Source organism: Pyxicephalus adspersus, chromosome 4 (assembly GCF_032062135.1).
Source record: "Pyxicephalus adspersus chromosome 4, UCB_Pads_2.0, whole genome shotgun sequence".
NCBI lineage: Eukaryota > Metazoa > Chordata > Amphibia > Anura > Pyxicephalidae > Pyxicephalus > Pyxicephalus adspersus.
Genome location: NC_092861.1, coordinates 75,118,274 through 75,138,978, shown reverse-complemented (window position 1 = coordinate 75,138,978; position 20,705 = coordinate 75,118,274). Strand labels below are relative to the sequence as shown.

General features: G+C 35.9%; 1 protein-coding gene across 2 annotated transcripts in view; it reads right to left on the bottom strand.

Annotated features, from left to right (window-relative positions):
• FUT9 (fucosyltransferase 9) overlaps positions 1–20,705 on the bottom strand; it is a 107,579-nt gene that overhangs the window by 11,167 nt on the left and 75,707 nt on the right. The window contains exon 1 of one of the 2 annotated variants that reach the window (XM_072408663.1): positions 7,787–7,965. The exons of the other annotated variant lie outside the window; for it this stretch is intronic. The gene's annotated coding sequence lies outside the window, so the exon portion shown is untranslated. Of the gene's footprint in view, positions 1–7,786; positions 7,966–20,705 lie in introns of those variants that run through there. 2 annotated transcript variants of the gene reach the window in all.

Sequence of the window (20,705 nt, the reverse complement as noted above, 5' to 3'; positions counted from 1 at the left end):
CTAGCCCTAACTATCAAGAAAAATTTGTATTGCTGTTTTAGCTATATTTACATGATAGAAACTGCTGCAACAGTGGCACAAAAAGGAATACAAAATGTTGGAAATCTTCAATGCTATTCAGTAATACATGTTTTCATTCACTGGTAAAACATTATCAGCAGGATAGGAAGTGGGGGTGAATCTCCCATCACAACTCCTCCCGACTCTATCCAAAACTATTAGGTTTAGACTGAACATACACTTTGATGACTGCTATTCTAAATGATCCAAATGTTGTCCAACAGATTTAGGCATAGGCTCATGACAGCCTAAGACACATTAACATCTTGATGGTATCCAAACCTGGCTATAGAAAAACCTAATCTTTAATGTAACATTTGTATCAAGTAAGACCAATCATTGATGTTCTCTACAAATTTAGAAGAAGTGACTATATAGTCTGAACACTTGACATCTGTTAAACTACTAATTTTAGTATCATGTTATGCACTTCCCACCATTGCCCTATGCAGTTCTTATTTTAGTTATAACTAACTCATAATCTTTTCTCTGCAATTGCTGTCAGATTTCAGCCTGAGTAACTTTTTGTGCATTATAAGCAATAACTTACTTTCCTTATTATATCATTATTTATTACTAAGGATATTCAGAATCACCTTGGAGATGAGTGACCTTTATAAATCTACTCAGTCAGAAGCTTCTTACATTGTCATGGTACTCCTTACATTTTACAACAGTGGTACCCCACCCTTTATCTTTTCATCATAACCTTTATATTTAGCAAGTTGGCAGTGCTGACATTTTTACACATAGTATACAGATAAATGTTCTGTGACTCAGAAACTGTTTTAGTTCATTTAATCAAAGTAATTTGTGAAGAAAGCTTATAGAGAATAAAGTGATTAGTGGCTAACAAAATGACCTCTCACCCACCTTTACAAAATGTGAAACATGCACATTACAGAGAGAGATGCTGATGCTTTGCCTGCATTTGTTCTCTCTTGAGAGGCTGAGATCTACGGTACATTTCACTGCCTCTTCATGTTACTTACAGCTTAGTGAACCAGCTATAGAAGAAGATCATACACCTCCTGATGCCCTGATAAAATCACAGTGAAACAAATGTTCTTTTCCCTTGACTACTGGACTAGACAAAGTAAGTACCAGTCAACCAGACATACCATGTCCCAGATATGAAAATAAAGTTAAGGCTGATTCTCTATAAAACCACCCTGTACTACAGCTGAACTACAACACATTTAGGTAAATCAACAATTTCAGTATTTATTGTTAAACAAGGCAGAAAGCAATGTTTGATGTGGCTTTTTTTTAATCGCCTGCAGGTGCCTGCATGTCAGGTCAATTTTCCAATTCATTCTCCATACTCAAGCCACATATTATTTTTATTATTATTATTATTAATAAACAGGATTTATATAGCGCCAACATATTACGCAGCGCTGTACATAAAAATGGGGGGTTGCAAATGACAGACTAATACAGACAGTGATACAAGAGGAGAGGACCCTGCCCCGAAGAGCTTACAATCTAATAGAGGGGGGAATTTACATACAATAGGATGGGAGATATGTAGTGGTGGGAAGTAGTGGTGGTTTCAAAAGACAGAAGAAGATGGGTAGGCAAGTTTGAAAAACATGGGTTTTGAGTGCTCTTTTAAATAAGCAGAAAGTGGGAGCAAGCCGAATAGGACGAGGAAGACCATTCCAGGGAGTCGTGGCAGCTCTAGAGAAGTCTAGTATCCATGCGTGTGATGAGGTTATGAGTGAGGAAGTCATTAGTAGGTCATTGGAAAAGCGGAGAGAGCGGCTGGGGGAGTACTTTTTAACCATGTCAGAAATGTAAGTGGGACAATAACTGTGGAGGGATTTGAAGGTAAAGCACAGGAGCTTGAATTTGATTCTTAGGTGAAATGGAAGCCAATGGAGAGAACTACAAAGAGATGCAGCGGAGGAGGAGGGGTGGTAAGGATGGATGAGTCTGGCTGCAGCATTCATAATAGATTGTAGAGGAGAGATTCGGGTTAGTGGAATACCAGAGAGGAGGAGGTTACAGTAGTCCAGACGATAGATGATAAGAGCATGTACAAGGAGTTTGGTGGTCTCAGGGGACAGGTAGAGAGCAGTGTCACTGATACCAATGGAGCGCATGATTTGTATTAGAATGGGGTGATCAACAAAAGCAGAGGAAAGATCAAGGAGAAGGAGCAAGGAAAAGTTTCCTTGAGACTTAGCTCTGATGAGGTCATTGGCTACTTTAGTACGGGCTGTTTCAGTGGAATGGGCAGCTCTAAAACCAGACTGGAGGGGGTCAAGGAGAGAGTTGGTGCTCAGGTAATTGGTGAGTCTTTTGTACACAAGGCATTCAAGAAGTTTGGAGACATATGGGAGAAGGGAGATAGGACGATAGTTAGAGGGTAGGGAGGGTCCAGTGAGGGTTTCTTTAGAATAGGGAGAATTAAGGCATGTTTAAAATTTAGACCCTTTCATTGTTACTAGCTAAGACTCACTAGTGGTTGTTCGCTGGGATGGATGGCTTTACTGGCTAGTAGGGTGGTCTAGCAGAACAAAATGAGACAGGTAAATACTCTTGATAGAAGACGCTAGACATTAGTATAACCGGGTTCCCTCAAATTGGATGTCCTAGGGACACTGCTTTTGAAAATGGACTTCAAAAGCTCGCAACTGGAACTGCTTGCTATGTCTTGTCCAGCTTCAGATCATTTTCCATACTTTAGGTTTGCATTAATAATTGTCTCATATATTAGGAGTCTGCCTTTGAAACAAAATAATATGTTTGCCCTAATGTACAATATTGTTTACAAATTAAAAAAAAAAACCTTTAGTGCCCCTTTTGTACTCAATAGTATTTATAGAAATCTTTAATGCTGAATATACAATACATCAAGAATAGTAAAGAAAACATTATAATACAAGAGCACACAGCAAGAACAATTGATAATGATGTCATGCTAATTTTCCTTACTCATCCTCACATTTGGAACCAAGATAAAACAGATGGTCAAACAGCTGACAAATGTCAAAGTCATAAATATGTGTTTATGAGAATTACTCTAGTCACTTTCTATTACTCATAATCTTATATTTTGTTTTATTCATTTATTCTACAAGAAAGTAGTTATGAGTGCAAATCATTCTAAATTTATAGGAACATATTATTTAAACAGTGACATTCACCAAACATTTACAACAGGTGAACCAACCGCTAATATTTAATACACATGTAGATTACATTCACTGATTTATAAATATGTTCCATCATATTTTTTCAGGATAGGTTCACTTAACACATTAGTGGACCTCCTCCAAAATCTATCAAGAAAGAGAAAGAAGAAATAAATATATTTAAATTTAAAGCAAGGCACTTTTGTCTGACAGAGATCCTTAAAGAGAAACTATACTCAAAAGTAAAAAATTAAAAACACACTTACCTTCAATCTCGCAGCACAGTCCGATCACTCCGGGGCTGTCTGGCATTGGGTCCTGCGTTGTCTTGGCATCCGTCCCGGAGCGGGCACACCGGGCGCTGCCATCTTTGTCTTCTCTTGCGGGTTCTTCATACTACATCACTCTACCCAGGCACGAGATCGGGTGACGTAGGATGAAAAAAGTGAGATCGGCAAATTTATCTCTATGAGCAAAAAGGCTCCTTCTGCGCATGCCCGAGATGGTTGGGATCCCTGACTTAGGTATGCTGGGAAGCATTGCGCTCCCATTCATTCTTGATCGCCTAGGCAGCAGAGAATTGGAGAGTGGTGCTGCACCCCTCTTTTTTTTTTAAAAAAAATGGGGTTGCACCTAAAAAAAAAACAGAATTTTTACCTTACATAAAAGAGTTCTCTATTATTTTATGTAACGTGAAAATTCTGGGTTTAGGTACGCTTTAACATACACAGCTGGATAAATGGACAAAGTCCAAGCATGCTTTGAGATTTAAATATTCCTGCAAAGGGAGATTATTTAATTACCATATTTACTCAAATATTAACAGTGGTAGTTACTTTTACTTGACAAAAAAGAAATCTACATTTTCGAGTATAAACATGGGGCACCAAATGTGTCCGTCGCTGCTATTGTGTCATTTTTTAAACATTTATTTAAAAGGGGGGAAAATTTAATAAACACATGTTCAATCTGTTAATAAAAAATACCGTATTTTTCGCCGTATAAGACGCATCCAATTTTAAAGGAGGAAAATCTAGAAAAAAAAAGATTCTGAAAGATTATTCCCCTTCTGATCACTCATGTGCCATTCATACCGGTATTCCCCTTCTGATCACTAATGGGTCACTCACTCTTGAATTAAAATTTGTACATTTTAGTTGGCCACTAGTTGATTGCACTCTATCCTCATGTAAAGCATGTAACAAACTGTAATAATGTCTACCATTTTAGATGTCAATACCGAGTAATACAACATTCTGTATATATATATCTTACTGAAGTTGTGGCCATATTTTATGGAAGACTTGAATACAAATATTATAATAGTATATAATAGTACAAATATTGTAAACAACAGATGAAACAGATGTTTTTCACCAAATATCCTATTCATGTTTACTGATTACAAAGACACCAGTAAAGCCCCCAACATTGTTTTCCTACTTCATATAAACTAAATAATATGGAAACATTAGTAGAGTAGAAAAAGACCAAGTGGTTCATCAAGTTGGACTTTTTTAATGTTTCGTTTTGTTCCTAATTTTCTTGTCTGAGTATAGTTCTATGTTTGTCCTAGACATGTTAAAATCTACCTACAGTGTCTGACTCATAGGGCCAGATTTATTAAAGCTTTTCAAGGCTAAATAGGATACACTTTCATCAGTGAAGCTGGGTGATCCAGCAAACCCAGAAAGGTGAATCCTATCCAGCCTTGAGAAGTGTATACACTATTATTACTATTATACACTATACACTATTATTACTAAATATAGGACTAATAGGATCTATAGGGGAAATAGGACCTTCTGTTTTCTGCTGGTGACCCCTCATTGATTCACCCCAAAATTCTTCTCACTTTCACCATTGTCAGTCTACCTTGTTTGCTCATTTTAAAATGACCAAAAACAAGCAATCCCATCTTTTTCCTCATAGCTCTGGCCAATACCTTATAATATACCCTATTAGAGGATTCACCAATAGTGCATCATGTTTTTTATTTTTGTTTGGTTATGTCAAAGCTTCTTTATTAGCACCTTAGTATTTAGTTTGGTTTTGCCTGCATGTATCACATATGCTATACTGAATGACTGTATTAATTGCTGCTGTCATGACAGTTGAAGAGACAAATGCTTTGTGTTCCATTAGCTAAAATAGATCATTAAAACGATTGTAATTAAATTACAATATATTTTATATATGTGACACTGAAGCAAATCCACTGGACATGTACAGATTGCAAGACTTTGAGGCAGTTCAAAATAACTGCTCAGCTGTGCTTCTATTGCCAGTAAATGGAGACATACTTCAAATCCCCGAAGGGAAGCAGCAGACTGGATAGACATTTGGTAGCTGCTCAGTACAAAACTGGTCTCTTTTGTAAGGAGTAATTTTAACATGCTATGATTCTAAATGTGAATTCTTTTTCCCACATCTGTCCCCTAAAAAAAAAAGTAACAATGTAGCAGTGTTTCTAGGCCACTTATGTATCTTTAAAGGGACATTCTGGTGTCTAGTCAAACATGAAGATTTTGCATTTTTCTGCCAATACTTATATATTTGCAGAAAGCTGGGGGTCTATATTGTTCTATCATAGTATTCTTGGTTTATATATCCTACAAGATTATTACAAAATATTTTCAAATTCAATTTTCTTTAAATATACTACAAATCAGTTCACACAAATGGTTTACATACATTGGTGTTATGTACTGCATTCACATGTCTTGGTTACATTATTGCAATAGGATCCTATTAAGAAAAAAAAATTCAAACTTTTATAACAAAGTGGGAACTGGCCTGTTTGTCCTAGAATCTCACACACTAGTAACTAAAAAAGCTACATTGTAAAGAGCAAACTATTGATACAAACGATATAATATATGATGCAAGAAACTTTATGGCTCTTTAGCCATTTTACTATTACAAATTACCAGTAAATATGAAGATGATGATCAGAACAGTCTTGGTTTCTTATCCAGCCTTTTTAGGGAAAGAAAGGTAAACATGTTTGGCTGTTCATCGTTATTGGTTTTTAGGATATAATTTATAGAATGGGATGGAGAAACCTGCTCTATTTTCTACTGCCAGTTTAATAGGAATGTGTGATTGTGAGTGTTGAGAAAATGAAGTGACTGGGCATGTGGGAATGAGCTCAAACAGTGGAGTGAAAAATACCCCAGGCGTCACCTGGTGGCTGGCCGCTGATAGGATTTTGTTCACTTTCCATACTACACTATGAACAGATTTATTCCCTGAAGCTTACTCTCTCGTGACATAAGTGCCACTCTGTGATCATTATTTTCATTTATATTTCACTTCCTTTATTTTCATTTATATCTACTAAAGTTTCTTGATTCCCTGAGGAATCCATTGATTTGGCGAAACGTGTCGGGAAACTTTCAGAGACACTAGATTTCCTAAGTACAACTCTTTGATGCACTCTGATTTAGAATATCTTTGATTAACACTTGTTCACATGTATGTTTTAATATTGATCTGTTATCCTTTATACGTATATTGTTCTTAGATTACTTATATATAGTTATATATGTAATCTAATTTATAAATATGAAGTATTACACTTTTAATGCAACATTACCTTACTATTGTTCTGTTTTTCAAAAAAAACATTGACACAAATGCTTTAATAACATACAAATATTAAGCCAGCAAAACCCTGTCTTTTTCTTCTTTCTTCCCTACGATATGAGTGAAAAATAAAAATAGATTATATAAATCAATTGATCAGAATTACACCAGTGTAATAATCATTATTTTTCTTTCTCTTGGCTCCATTTTTAACATATATTTATCCAACTTTGTGGAAATGTTTGTTTTTTATCAGCCCAAAGTGAACTAACCCTGCAAACAAAACAAATTATAGGAAGAACAGATAACAAGCATACACATTCTACACCATTGATTTGCAATAATGTACTAAATTTTATCAGTATGTTTTGGTACACAATTTTTTATACAATTAGAAATATAATTTTTGCTACAGTTGTTGTTTCAGTCAAAACCTAGTTTAATAGCCAGTTTCGAGACTAAAAAGATTCCACTAGTAGATTTAATGGCAAATCCAAAACTACTGTTCCTACTTCCACTGGAGTCTCCTATTTCCCTTTCAATTTAATCATCAGAATGACCAAGATATACAGATTATTTGCCTTCTAGCAATGCATTTTACCAAACTCATACATAATACATACCTACATAAATATGGAATCAATCCATAAATTTCCAATGAAGTAATAAACACTAAATTGCATGTAGTCCCAGCAATATTCCCATTTGTGTCCCCAGCTGGCAGTCTTTTCACATGGAAGGAAACACACAACTAACAGCCACAGACTAACAGAACAGTTTCTGCAATAGAACTGTGTGTTCCATTTTTTATCCTGCTCACTTCAAATATTACCAGGAACCCTATAGTAGATGTACTAGAACTTGTAGTTAGCTGGCCACTGGCTAGGTAAAAAGGGGTCACTGTTAGTTGTTGCCTGGGAGAGATCACTACTGTAAAAAAAAGGTAAAAAAAACAATATTCCTACGGAATTTTACAGAATTAATTACATATTTACCTTTCTCCTTACAGGTAAGGATAAACCATTCAATTTAAATGTTCTCTTCTTTGATCCAGTTTACAATTCTTGTCACATGGTTTTTAATTTTCTAATTTTTTTGGCTTTCTGTAAAAAAAAAAGACTTTGAGCATGTAGACTCATTTTAAAAAAATACTAGCCAACTATTCACCTAAAGGATATGAAAAATCAACCAATGAGACCTAAAGTTTTTACAGGTTAATGTATTTTAAAAGTAATTTTCAAAATTTTGAACATTTTAAAAAATAACACCTAGTGACCCTGCCATTAGGATCCTTGTGCCTGTACTTCCTTTTCTCCTCTATTTTCTCCATCACATGGACTTTCAATAGTGATGACAACTTACTGTATTAACACACATTACATCAACATGGTACACTGCTGTCTCCATCAAGGAACTCACATTGAGAACTATAATATATCCTGTACTGGAAGGTATACATGTAGAGATAAGGGGCTTTATAGGGGCTGCAGGAGATAAGCACTGGGATTCAAACAAGAATGAAAAAAAAGGTGAAAAGTGTAAAAAAGTTTATTAAAAATTTGAGTGTTTTAACAAAATAAATGTCATTTTATGTCATTTTAAAATTTTAAAATAATATATGAAAAAAGCACCAAATTGTTGTACAAAATATAAAGAAACTAAAAGACAGTGTTGCAAGGGCCATTAGTCCTGGCTGTAACTGACCTATTTTGAAGATGGGAAAATTACTCTGTGGATTTTATTATCAGTAGCCCTTGACAGAAGAGCTGTAAAGAAGTGAAGATGTTTTGACCCTGTGTTTTATATATTTTCATCTTTATTTAGAGAACAATGGGGAAGGGTTAACTTTTGTAATAATTATTTTTTTTATTTATAGTGTGTGGGTGTTTTTTCATTTAACACAGTTAAACTAAACTGTAGAAAATAATTACTTTACAATAATTAGGTTACAATTTTCAGTCTTTAGTCTCTCTTTGGAATCTAAGGTTTTTTTATGTTCTGAGATGCTTCAGTTTTTTTTAAATATTATATTGTACTGAAAAGTAACATAAGATAAGGAGTATGGCTGTATGCCATCTATTCAATAGCTTCTTCCATCCAAATGACATGGTCAAATGTTCCAAAGATTTGATTATATTGTTCAGATTGTGATATGACCTTGAAGAATGAATGCTATAAAATCAAGAAGAGGTAAACTCTATTAGGTTTTTGGTGTATAGAGAATCTTTTGTATTTACAGCCTGAATTGTTATCCGTTTAGGAAAAGTATAGTGTACAACGTTGAGGTTAGATAAATGTTTTCTAAGGGGAATTATGAGCTCTATTTAGAAAATAGTAAAAGTGACATTCCCTAAAACATTCCCTTGTGGGAATGCCATTAAAACACATGAATCTGGAAGATTCTCAGGAGGGAATGTTTGAGGGAATGTCCTCTTTTCGTCTCATTTAAATCAAACATGTATGCTGTTGACTGCAGTGCTGTATTGGGAAAGTTTTCCTCACCTCCTGTCAGGGAAATTGCTCCAATTGAGACAGACAAACACAAAAAAATAAACTATAGTAGGGAAGAGTTAGAAATTCGGAATATTGTCTTTGTTTTGTTCGTGTGTTTTTGCCAAACTTGTGTTCATGTTGAATTTAGCTAACCAACATTTAAAGTTAATAGCTAAGTCTGTGGACTTTGTATTCTTACCAAAATTGATGGGGGAGGAGGTGACAAGGGGACTATGAGAATGTGTGAAAAGCATGCTGGTCTGTCATGGCCGCATGTTTGCCCCCCATGGACCTCTGAAGCCTTTAAGGGGCAGAAAGGGGAGGAGGTTTTCCCTCTGCTGCCCATATTGTCAGTTTGTCACAGGTGCGTATAGGTAAGTAAGACATATTAGGCTCCTATTCAAACTCCTTTTTTGACAGTGTATCTCAACTTGCTAACTGTCAGCCTTAAGGGGTAAATCATTTTTAGCTAACCAGTCCTATCGGGTTGTAGGAAGCATAGCCAAATCCTATTGTATGCTGCCATTAGAATGCCCCAGGAAAGGAAAATTAGGGAAGGTAAGTATACAATTTTCCAGTTTCTAACAATGTATTTGCACGTATTATTTCTTTAATTATATATATTTTTTAATCATTCACATTTAGTAGCGGACAGCTTGGCATTACCTCATAAACACTGTAGTCCTGCGCCAATTAACTTTTGAGTGGGCTGTTAAAAATTAGCAGACAATCATAACTACAAAAATACTATTGTTTTGTGTGTCAGTTAACATGGGGGAAGGTCTCTTATCACCAATTCCATTATTGTTGAAATAATGAATATGTGCAGTGAATATTGATTATGTCTGTTCCAGTGGGCAGTGATACATGAATAATGTACAGACTGGGTGACAATGACCTAAATACCATGTAGAATTCATGATTGTTTTCAATTTGCTACTGTGGGTAGAAATGCTCTAGAACAAAAGAACAATACAATTTAGAAAAGGAGAGGATACAAAAATAATTTAGGTAATGAAGTTAATCTAAATGCAATATCATTCTTTATATTCTTCATTCAAGTACAAAGTTTGATCAACTCCATATTTATTATTTCAGATACTGGTGAATCAGGGAGGATACCTATGGCAATCATTATGTTAGTAGCAGGTACATTTATACTGTACAATGTATTGAAAGGTCTCCAGTACCTATGAGAATATCAAGAAAGAGTTTTCAGATGAAAGGCCACATATACCTTTCATCAACACAGCAGCCCCAGATTTAGCAGATACTGTCAGCACATGGATTAAATCAGCCCTGTTGCAATTAATCTCCTTGAACCTCTGTGCTGAAATCTCACTCTGCTGGAAAAGCTTCTGCCTACAGGATTATTAATCAAGAGCAAGATATGAATCACAGTTTTTTATCATTGTGTTCACATTCGGAAATTTTCTCAGTGGTTCGCTTATTTGAAAGTGAAGAAGCAAACTTAACCCAGGCACTAACTAAATAATGCAACTGTGTTCATTTGTGCTCAATAAACTCTGCCTAGTAGTCAGTGTACACAATAGTATGACAGCAAAAGCTACACTAGCAATAGTACATATGTTAACTGTTTTCTGGATGATTGAATGCAGGTGAGGCACTGACAAGCAAAGTGGCCATGAGACCTAAATAAAATATGTAAGTAATTAACATAATAAACTGGCAACTCTGGTGGCCACACCATTTTTATTAATTTATTATTGGTTCATGGGGTGGCATGGAAGGCTTAGTGGCTAGCACTGTTGCCTTTGTAGAGTTGGTCCAAAGTTCAAATTCTTTCCAGGGAACATGCAGTTAGATTAATTGGCTACCCACAAATTGTCAGCTGCTAAACCAAAGTGTAGCTAGGTATTTCTTTAAAATAACTGTTTCAGGGTTGAATGGAATTGCCCAGGTTTAATTCATTCCGAATTCATCAGATTAGTGCTAAGTTAGTTAGTGTTAGTTTGTGTTCAATACTATTTTGAAGCTAACTGCCCCAAGCAAAAGCCCCTGAATAAAGTATTGTTAGCAAAATTGTTGGGGACGTCAGGGCTATTATAGCAGGATAAAAAACAGGTGTCAAGACCAAAACTACCTAAAAAGGCCTTTTTTTAAAGTTGAATTGAAGTTGGGGTGCCGTTGCGGTAAGAAAAGCTAATTGTAAAGGAAAATTCAGTTCAACAATTCAATTTACCGCTTGTGTAAATGTATTTGAGAGTATTTGTGAAAATTGTATTGTTCCAAAACACCACATACATTTTTTCAGCAGTCCCTAAGCATGCTATGTAAGGGAATTGCTAATTTTCAATGTTGCACTTGAAGCCCTCAAAAAATCTGCTTCCCAAAATCTGCTTTAAGTTTTTCTGCCTCTCTATGTATTTTTTTAACAGTAAATTGCCTAGTAGTCTTAAAACTACAAATGTAAGCACCAGACGGCGTCATATCTCTTTCTTACAATATCAGGACACATGAATGCTAAAACACACCAGTCCTTTAAATAGAGACATATACAGACACCGAAGACATCTAAAAAATGTAAGTAATATAAATTAAGTAATATTCAAAATAATCAAATTGCCAATGGAGCTTAGTTTCCTAAATTGTTTTAGTGAATAAGCCAACTTATGTGATGCCTTTTCAATTGACAACATTCCTATAGAAAGAATATAAAAATTTAAAAAAAGAAAATGCTTCCTACATAGATTTCCAACATGCAGTCCCCCAGAACCTCACTGTTTTCTGAAACACTGGAGGGTCAACAGCGTTTACAGTGGCCCCATCCTCCGGTCCCTACATGACTACAAACAAAGTGGGGACATAGAGACTGGTGGGTGACAACATGGTGCACAGTGGAAAAAGTGTATGAAATGCTGATGGGAAGTGTACGAGATCCTTCAACTTGATCTGACCCATTGCCCTCCAGAGCAGTAAATGTTCAGCATTTGTTTGTGTAGCTTTTTTACATTCCTATTAGCAGTAGCAGTATTGGCTTAAACAAAAACCACATTGATTTCTACAAAAACTGGGTGGGCCATGGGTGGTCATAATCTTCAGTAAATTTAAACAAAATCTCTGTATTAGCCATTGTGTGCTCATGCGGGGATATTACGTGAGCACAGTGCATTCAAAAACAAGAAAAAAAATCTTGCAGTTCTAAAGTAGTAAAGGTAGAGTAATTAAAGCAGCAGGAACTGAATAATGAATAGATTCTGTGAGCTCTTAATGGAATCTTTTCCTCCCAATCCATCAATCTTCTGGAGAAATTAGAATTTCGTATGAAAGATGTCTTGCTTTAAAAAAAAAAAAAAATAGGTCAGTCCTAAATCTAGTGCATATATAAAAAAGAGGGAATTGTTAAAACCAGTAAAAGGTAACTAGCTATATACTTTTTTCTATAATGTGTCCAATATTAAAAAAATTGTCTTCACGTTTTAACAATACTTTAAGTATTTTGTTATAATGCATAACCATTATTATTATTATTATTATTATTAAACAGGATTTATATAGCGCCAACATATTATTATGTAATATCCAAAAAAGAGATACTGTGACTAGCAATTTTAATTAGCAGCGTGTGCACCTCTGGTTTACAAAGAATCAACTATTCAAATGTCTAGACTGCTGGTGTGAAGCTGTTATTGTGTGGCCTTCAGAATCTCTGCAGACCATAATCTGTGTTTTTTTAAGTGCTTAAGCTGCGTACACACTTGCAATTTTTGTCGTTGGAAAGGATCTTTCACGATCCTTTCCAACGACAAGGGGCTGCAAGATGCATGAACGGTGCTGTACATACAGCACCCTTCATGCTCTATGGAGAGGGGAGGGGGGAGAGCGACGGAGCGGCACCCTGCTGCGCGCTCTCCCCTTCCCTTTCATTACGATCGGCTGTCTTCCATCGTCCGTGGATCCGGCAGGTCGGTCGTCCGGACGATGGACGACACCGACTGTACACACGGAAGATTTTCGCCCGATAATTGGCTGATGCCGATTATCGGGCGATAAAAATCTGCCGTGTGTACGTAGCTTTACTCAGGCCAATAAAGAAAACTTATTCTTTAGACTAGGATCTCATTGTTAATGGTTTGCTTTATTTCTTTCACTATCTTGTTTCAGTTTATTTGCCATTTGTCATGACATTCCTATCTGATGTCACCTTTCAAGGTGATTTTATCTCTCTGTCCTAGTTAACAGTATCCACAAAATTAAGCTTTGTACACACTAGATTTCTGTCACTGGAAACAATCTTTTTATGATCAGTGACAATAGAACATACAAATGCTGTACACACAGCACATTTTAGTCCTATGGACACAAGCCATCCTCCCTGGTTGGACATTTAGTGTACGGTTACAGTACAGTAACAGTAAATTTGCCCAACAGGGGGATATATGGCAGGATAAACCTGGAGTGGGTTTTAAACTTTTCCCACTTTGTTCCAACTAGGAGCTCCACTATAAGGACATCTTGCTCCAGAGCAGTGTTTCTTAACCTTTTTAACAATACAACAATATAACTTAATATAAGTGAGGTCTCCAGGGTACCCAAGCTACAATTACTATATTCACAGCTCACAGTAGATTAGCATTGTGATCAGTAGGAAGAATGCTTCCTATATTGCTGGCTAGTTGGAAGAATCTAACCCGTACAGATAGCCAAAAAATCCATTGGTACAATTTAAACTGACTTGAGAGGCACAAATTGGTCATTGCTCAAGGAACCCCTAGCAAACCTCTAGAGGTACCCTAGGGTTCCACAGAATCCTGGTTGAGAAACAGTAGTCTAGAGGATATTGGAATGTGATGGTGATATTACAAACCCAATGCATTAAACCTAAATACTGATCTGGTAATATAAATTGAAAACATAAAGAAGCAAGGTAAACAACCCAAGTGGACTATCAGTTTTATTTAAGGAAGGTGGGGAGTTTGGGTAATTCAAATTTGCATTAGAGTATTTCAATACCAATATAAAAATAATAATAATAATAATAATAATAAAAAGGAATGTCTAGTGATAACGTAGTCAAAGTACATGGGAAAAATTGGAGCCCAATGCATTACGAAATACTGAATTGCATAAAGTTCCAATACCCATTCTGTCACATCACTTTATGTATATTCAACACATACACAGAAGCTAAAATTATAATTATTTTTGTGCACTCCAATGAAAATCCAATGAAAATCAATAACTTGATCCAGAATATATTTTCTTGTACATGATTAAGAACACTTTTGTCACGTATTATATATTTCCGTCAAACACTACCTAAAGGAACACACCAAGTTCCCCTACAGATCTACTTAGTGTGAGATGAGGTATCTCTCAGTTCTGCCAGTAATAGCATGCTCACTTGAGTGTAATTTGTGTGGGTGATCAATCAGAAAAAAAAATAAACATGAGCTCATTTGGTAAATTTTCCAGTATAAAGCTTTAAAGATTACTAAAACTGGAATTCTATAAAGCAAGGGTGCCCAACAGTTGGATCGCGATCTACCGGTAGATTGCAAAGGCAACGCGAGTAGATCGCGGAGCCCTGCCTTTCAAAATAAACTCTACCGCGCACAGGAGTTACTAGGTCTAAGTTTTTATTGTTGGTAGATCATTTTGACCTGGTCATTTTAAAAGTAGCTTGCAAGCCAAAAAAGTGTGGGCCCCCCTGCTTATAAAGCATTTGATGAATGTTGTTATATGTGTGGATGTGTGCCCTAATATCAGCATAAGGATCAGAAGGTGGCTTGGGTGAATCTCTAAGAGCTGTGGAAATTTTTAAGCATCACGTGTGGTTTTACTGCAAAGCCCATCATATTATAATAAACATTGACATAATAGACCTGATTTATAAAAGCTCTCTAAGAGTGGAGATAGCACATCCTATGTGAAACTAGGTGATCCAATACATTTAGAATGCACCTAGATCAGGATTGAAATCATTTGCCATGATAGTCTATCTTCTCTAGTCTTGGAGAGATGTAATACATCAGGCCCAAATATAATAAAGCCCAACTAAACACCAAATTAAACAAGACAAATTCTAACAGTACTTGGGTTGATAAGTGAATACAGTGTTTTTGAGGAAAGTGGTAAACAGAATGTGTGGCAGAATGGGCCACACAGAATGGGACAAATGTGTTTGTACACTGCACTACATTCACATGGCACATCTCATTTCTTCTCATCTCTGAATGGAGCAAGAAGGGGAACCAACTAACTTTGTGTGCTCACGTGAGACCAGAAAGAACAACAGATGCCAGACTACTTTTCCCAGGATCTTTATATTACACTAGAAACCACAGGGAGTCACAGGGAGTAGGTGGTGAGCAATTGTTAACAAGACATCAAAAGGTTTGAGGGCTAAAATAGCTAAATAGCTACAGCCAAGCACAGCTACATAATTATTTTTTGACTGTGAAAAGTTTAGTTCAAAAGGTAATACTTTTATTTACACTAGATTGATGTGATTGCTTTGAAATTTTCGGGTTCCATTCTGGCTTACCTTTGGCATTAATGTTTGCCTAAATGTTTTTTTGACAAATCTCTCAGTGTGGATCGTTTCTCTTTCAAACTCGCCTTACTGTATGTAAAGTCCAGCCCCCACACATAGTTTTGTAACCAAATTACTGGTTGGTTAGAGAGATCTGTAGGAACATGCCTCAAACCAAAAAAGTAGTTTTTCAGCAACTGAACATAGCATAATCAGAATTTTTTAAAATAAATTCCCTTAACTTTTAAGTTAATTCATACCTATAAACATAGTTTTGCCCCTAGAATTGCTGGTGGGGTTGAGGGACCTGTGGGAACATATCCAATGTGAAAATAAAAATTTAAAAAGCATTTGACATAAAAACACTTTTCCTGGCTACTTTTTTTTCACTTTTTTTTATGTGTAATATCTCTCCACATGTACCCCCCCCCCCATCCTTCTAGTTCTAGTGACACTACCATGTTCACAGGTTTTGTAATCAACTTATGAAATGTCCATTTTACAATATTTTTTTGTTATTTTTTGGTTATTTGGCCTTTCAAATTCCCTGTTTTCCTCTCCTTTGAACTTCTCTTGAAAAGTATAAAATAAGTTTAATTTTCTTGTCGATTTCACCACATGTAAAAAACAAAATAATCACTGTAAAATTTACTTCCGGAAAATTGTCTACCCATCAATAGGGCAAACTCTTTTAGACTGCATTCTAAAATATAGCAGGAACTACGAATAATGTATTCGAGTAATGTGGGGGTTTTGTATCAACTATCTGCTTCAGGCTAAACAGCCCACAGGACTTCGGTTTCTGCCAGCTCCTTCATAGTAAATGTTCCTATATTTTCAAAAAAGCAAGGTATTATTCTGAAAAGAACAGCATGGCCTTCCCAGTCCTGTCCTTTGTTCTACCTTCGTATTTGTTGACAGCTGCCCACACAGGATTTGGTGGTAAAAAAATGCTCTATAACATTTCGAATCCTGGCAAAAAATGTAATAAAGAAAGATTTCTGTGTGGGTGTGAGGGAAGAATTATATCACTTCCCCTGAATAATAGCACTCTCTCATTAATGCTTAGGAAGACTAGGCAACATGGCATATGGGTTATATGAAGTATGTATTATTAAAAGAGAAAACATAGACTTGTAAGTATACTTTAGGCTGCAAATGTGTTTCTCAGCGCTGGGCTGTCATCAAATAGCAGGCTGGAGAAGGCAAGGCTAAATGTATATTACACTAATAATTGATAACAGTAAAATGCATGTAAAGCTGGTTTTAAATGTAATTGATTAAAACATCAGCTACGAATTTCCAACGATCATTACACACTCTGTGTCAGTTACATTACAGAGGGACTTTAAACTGAGCAAATATTCCATCTTGTGCCCGTTCAATACCTTTTGCTGTCAGCAGCCTTTCTCACAAATTTACTAAAAACTACTCATCATTGAAGGTCATGGAGCTGTTTCTGGTCAGAGGTAAGCCTGGACATGCACTTTTGTGAGCCAAGTGTGGACAATGCTGAGTGGCCAAAAATCGTAGTTCGGCCAGGGGGCGTTAGGAACTACTGGAGCCAGAGCCGGCAGAGGTCCGGTGCCGCTTTCTTGCTGTTGCTCCCTTATTGACCGTGGCTGGCCTTGATATTTCCGCGGGCGTGGTAAATAGGGAAAGCTCCCTGAAGAGAAATCCCCAGGGGTTTTCCCTGGTGGGTGGAGCCATTAGGGTGGGACTCAGAGTCCGGCCTACTGTGCTCCCACCCACCCCTGAAATGGCCTAATGGCCATAAAAGTTTGCCGACCCCCTGCTCTGGAGGAACCCTGGAATTCCATGAAAACCTGCTTGAGAAACATGGATATTTACAGTATATTGAGCTCTGACCTTACTATAACATAATACAACATTGAAAGGTAAAGAAAAATGTACTCTCAAATTTAAATAACATTAATATAGTGCAAGATCAATTTGTAGAAATCAAGAAATGAAATCAGTTTGTTGGGATGCCTTTTTGTATCTTCGTATACGGTTTTACATTTTAAAAATGGGCAAATAACTGTAAAAACCTTTTAAACACTGCTGTTTTTTGATAAATTATACATTTGTGTGGACATGGAGTGAGGAAGGCAAGTTGGTAGAAACATTTGTTCAAATCTAAGATTATTCTTTTTTTCTTAGTAAGTCAAGCACCATAAATAACTGACTCACAAATGTTTTTGAAATGCAGAAAATAGATATACAGAGATGTACATATATACTAGCAACAGCACAACAGTAATATTGTTCAGGTTTGCTGAAGTAACACCGATGACTGCATTGATTTTTAGAAGCTTGAACATAGATCGACCAGAGAATCTCTTATTAGAATTCCAGATGGGATTTCATTGGATTTGACATAAAGCATGTGTAAACCTTGAGATCTTTAATTTTTTTTATTAAACTGACAAATTGATGAACTATAACATAAATTCAGTGATTCTGATATGTGACCTTTTGATGTCTGAACGAACCCATGAAAAAGATTTGTACTGATTAGATTCAAAAGGGTTACATGGGGTTACTGGAGCAAAAAGTCACAAAAACATTCTAGGGTTTGTTTTACTAATAGACTAAATATTACCTCTATTTAGATGTACATTGCCTAATTTATTTGCATTAGATATGTTTCTTTGATTTATTAGACAACACACATCTGTTCTGTACCACAACAGTCTAAAAAATAAAGACAGATGGACAGTAGGTTAGTTAATAAGTATACTTATGAAGCTCACAACTTTGCTGTAACTTATAGTTAATGTTATCAGCGCTGTATATATGCTAACTCTACTATATATGACCCTTTCAAATTTTAAGTGGTGGCTGTATGGAAAAATTAGCAGAAAATATACCATACATACCTAAGTATAAACCAAGTTTTTTTCTTTCAAAATGCCATTAGAAAAAGAATATACGTTTTTATTTAAGTATTTCCGGTTTCTCTTTTACTAGTTCAAAGTTGTCCTGATGTTGAAAAAGTAACGTACTTGGATAAAGTTTTCCAGCACAGTGAACAGTTAGGATTTAACTAAGAAAAGGGAGGTTAAATTACAAGTGCACTAACCCACTTTCTTGAGGTCTCTGAGCACATTAAAAATATATATTCTAAAAGAAAAAAATAATATATCTTTAAGACAGCTGTGGCCATAAAGCTGTTTACTTAGATACGACTGAAGAAATTCAGGAAATGGACTATTATCATTTTTATGTTGTCAAAAGAGTTTCTGGGAACCAAGGATTGATGATATCAGATTGGTGACATGTAACTAGGAAGATGCTATGACCAGCAGAATGCCATGTGCTGCAGGAGTGGTATAGGATAAAGATCATGTTAAAAGAGATGATGCTTGAGTTTGTACTATTTTTTTTCATTGGTTACCAACACTGGTAAATTGTTGGCAAAATAGGGACAATTTTCTGCCAAGTCAATACATCTAACCATGATACATGACTGTGAAAAGACCAGTCTGACAAAAAATTGGATTTCAATTTTTCGCTTTGCTTGCCAGCTTTCAAGTTTAGGGCTGTTTATAATTTGAGTTTGGAAATCAAATGCCTTGAAAGTCCCTTGTTGTTAGTTTGATTACCATGTCTGTATAGGGCTGGAGGATGGCAAGCAATGTCTTCAGAAGAAGGTATCTTCCTACATGTAGGGAGGCAGGGGGTTCGCTGTAACTGTAACTTCGCAGCAACCATAAGGACTTAATTAATTAGGCAGCAAACTGCCATGATGTTTCAAGTTTCACAGTCACCAATGTGTTCCCTTATCTCAAAATGTTATACTTCAAAACATTATGCTTACAACTTTATTTATTCCTTTTAGTAGGAAGAAGACCAAAATAGTGGAATTTAGTTTTTGTTTACTGTATTACATGGCATTTTTATCTCTGTAGGAATATTAAGGAGCTGGACTAGCTGTAGATATATCACTGGTACGAGTAAATGGTAATTTATGAAGATAGCTTAGGCACGTACTATATGCTAATCCCAGAGAGGTCAGCAGGAGACGTGCATCTGAGAATAACATCAAGCTAAGATAAATTGAATACATGAGATAGCTCATTCCTGAATATGTATTCACAGCTCCTTCCTTATCACTGCTGCAAGATTATGTAAATACCACTGAAGCTTATAACGCTGCTGGCAGCAACAAATTAGATCAAATTATTTTTCACATTCAATACAACTTACCCAACTCAGCCAGCACATAAGAATGGTGAGGACTGATGTGGTACATATTCTTTCTTTTTCAACTAACAACGCTATCAGCATTATTTCTCATGATATCCAAAATGTCAAATATACATATGTATTTAAATATGTGTGTACATATATTAGGCATTGAAGTACATATATTTTAGGTCTTGGAGTAACCACACAATGTATAATTCATACAATTTGTTTTATCATGGCATTAGTTCACAGCAGTAATATTGCATTCAAGAAAATAATACATTTACCAGTAAAAACAAATCTAACCTATACAGAACGGATAATCTAATGACAAATGGAATCAGGAAGGATTTTTTTTCCCCTGAGTAAATTGTACCAGGTTTTTTTTGCCTTGTTCTGGATCAACCATGTCTATAGAGTTTTATATCTGGGATATGTTTATTTCCCTAGCGGTTGAACTTGATGGACTTCGGTCTTTTTTCAACTTGACTTACTATGTAACTATTTAGCAGCCTTAATGCAAATCTGTGTCTAGGTTATGTACATTCAAGTGGTTGACAGATTGATGTCCGTTCAGTCCCATCCTAAAGTGTGAAGTTACACACTGGAGAAATATTTCCCAACAATCATCACGCAATAGAAACGCCTATCACATGCTCAAACATCCATCACTCTTCATTCCTTCACTTCTATATCAAAGCAATTAAGAAAAAAAAAAGGGGGGGGGGGGG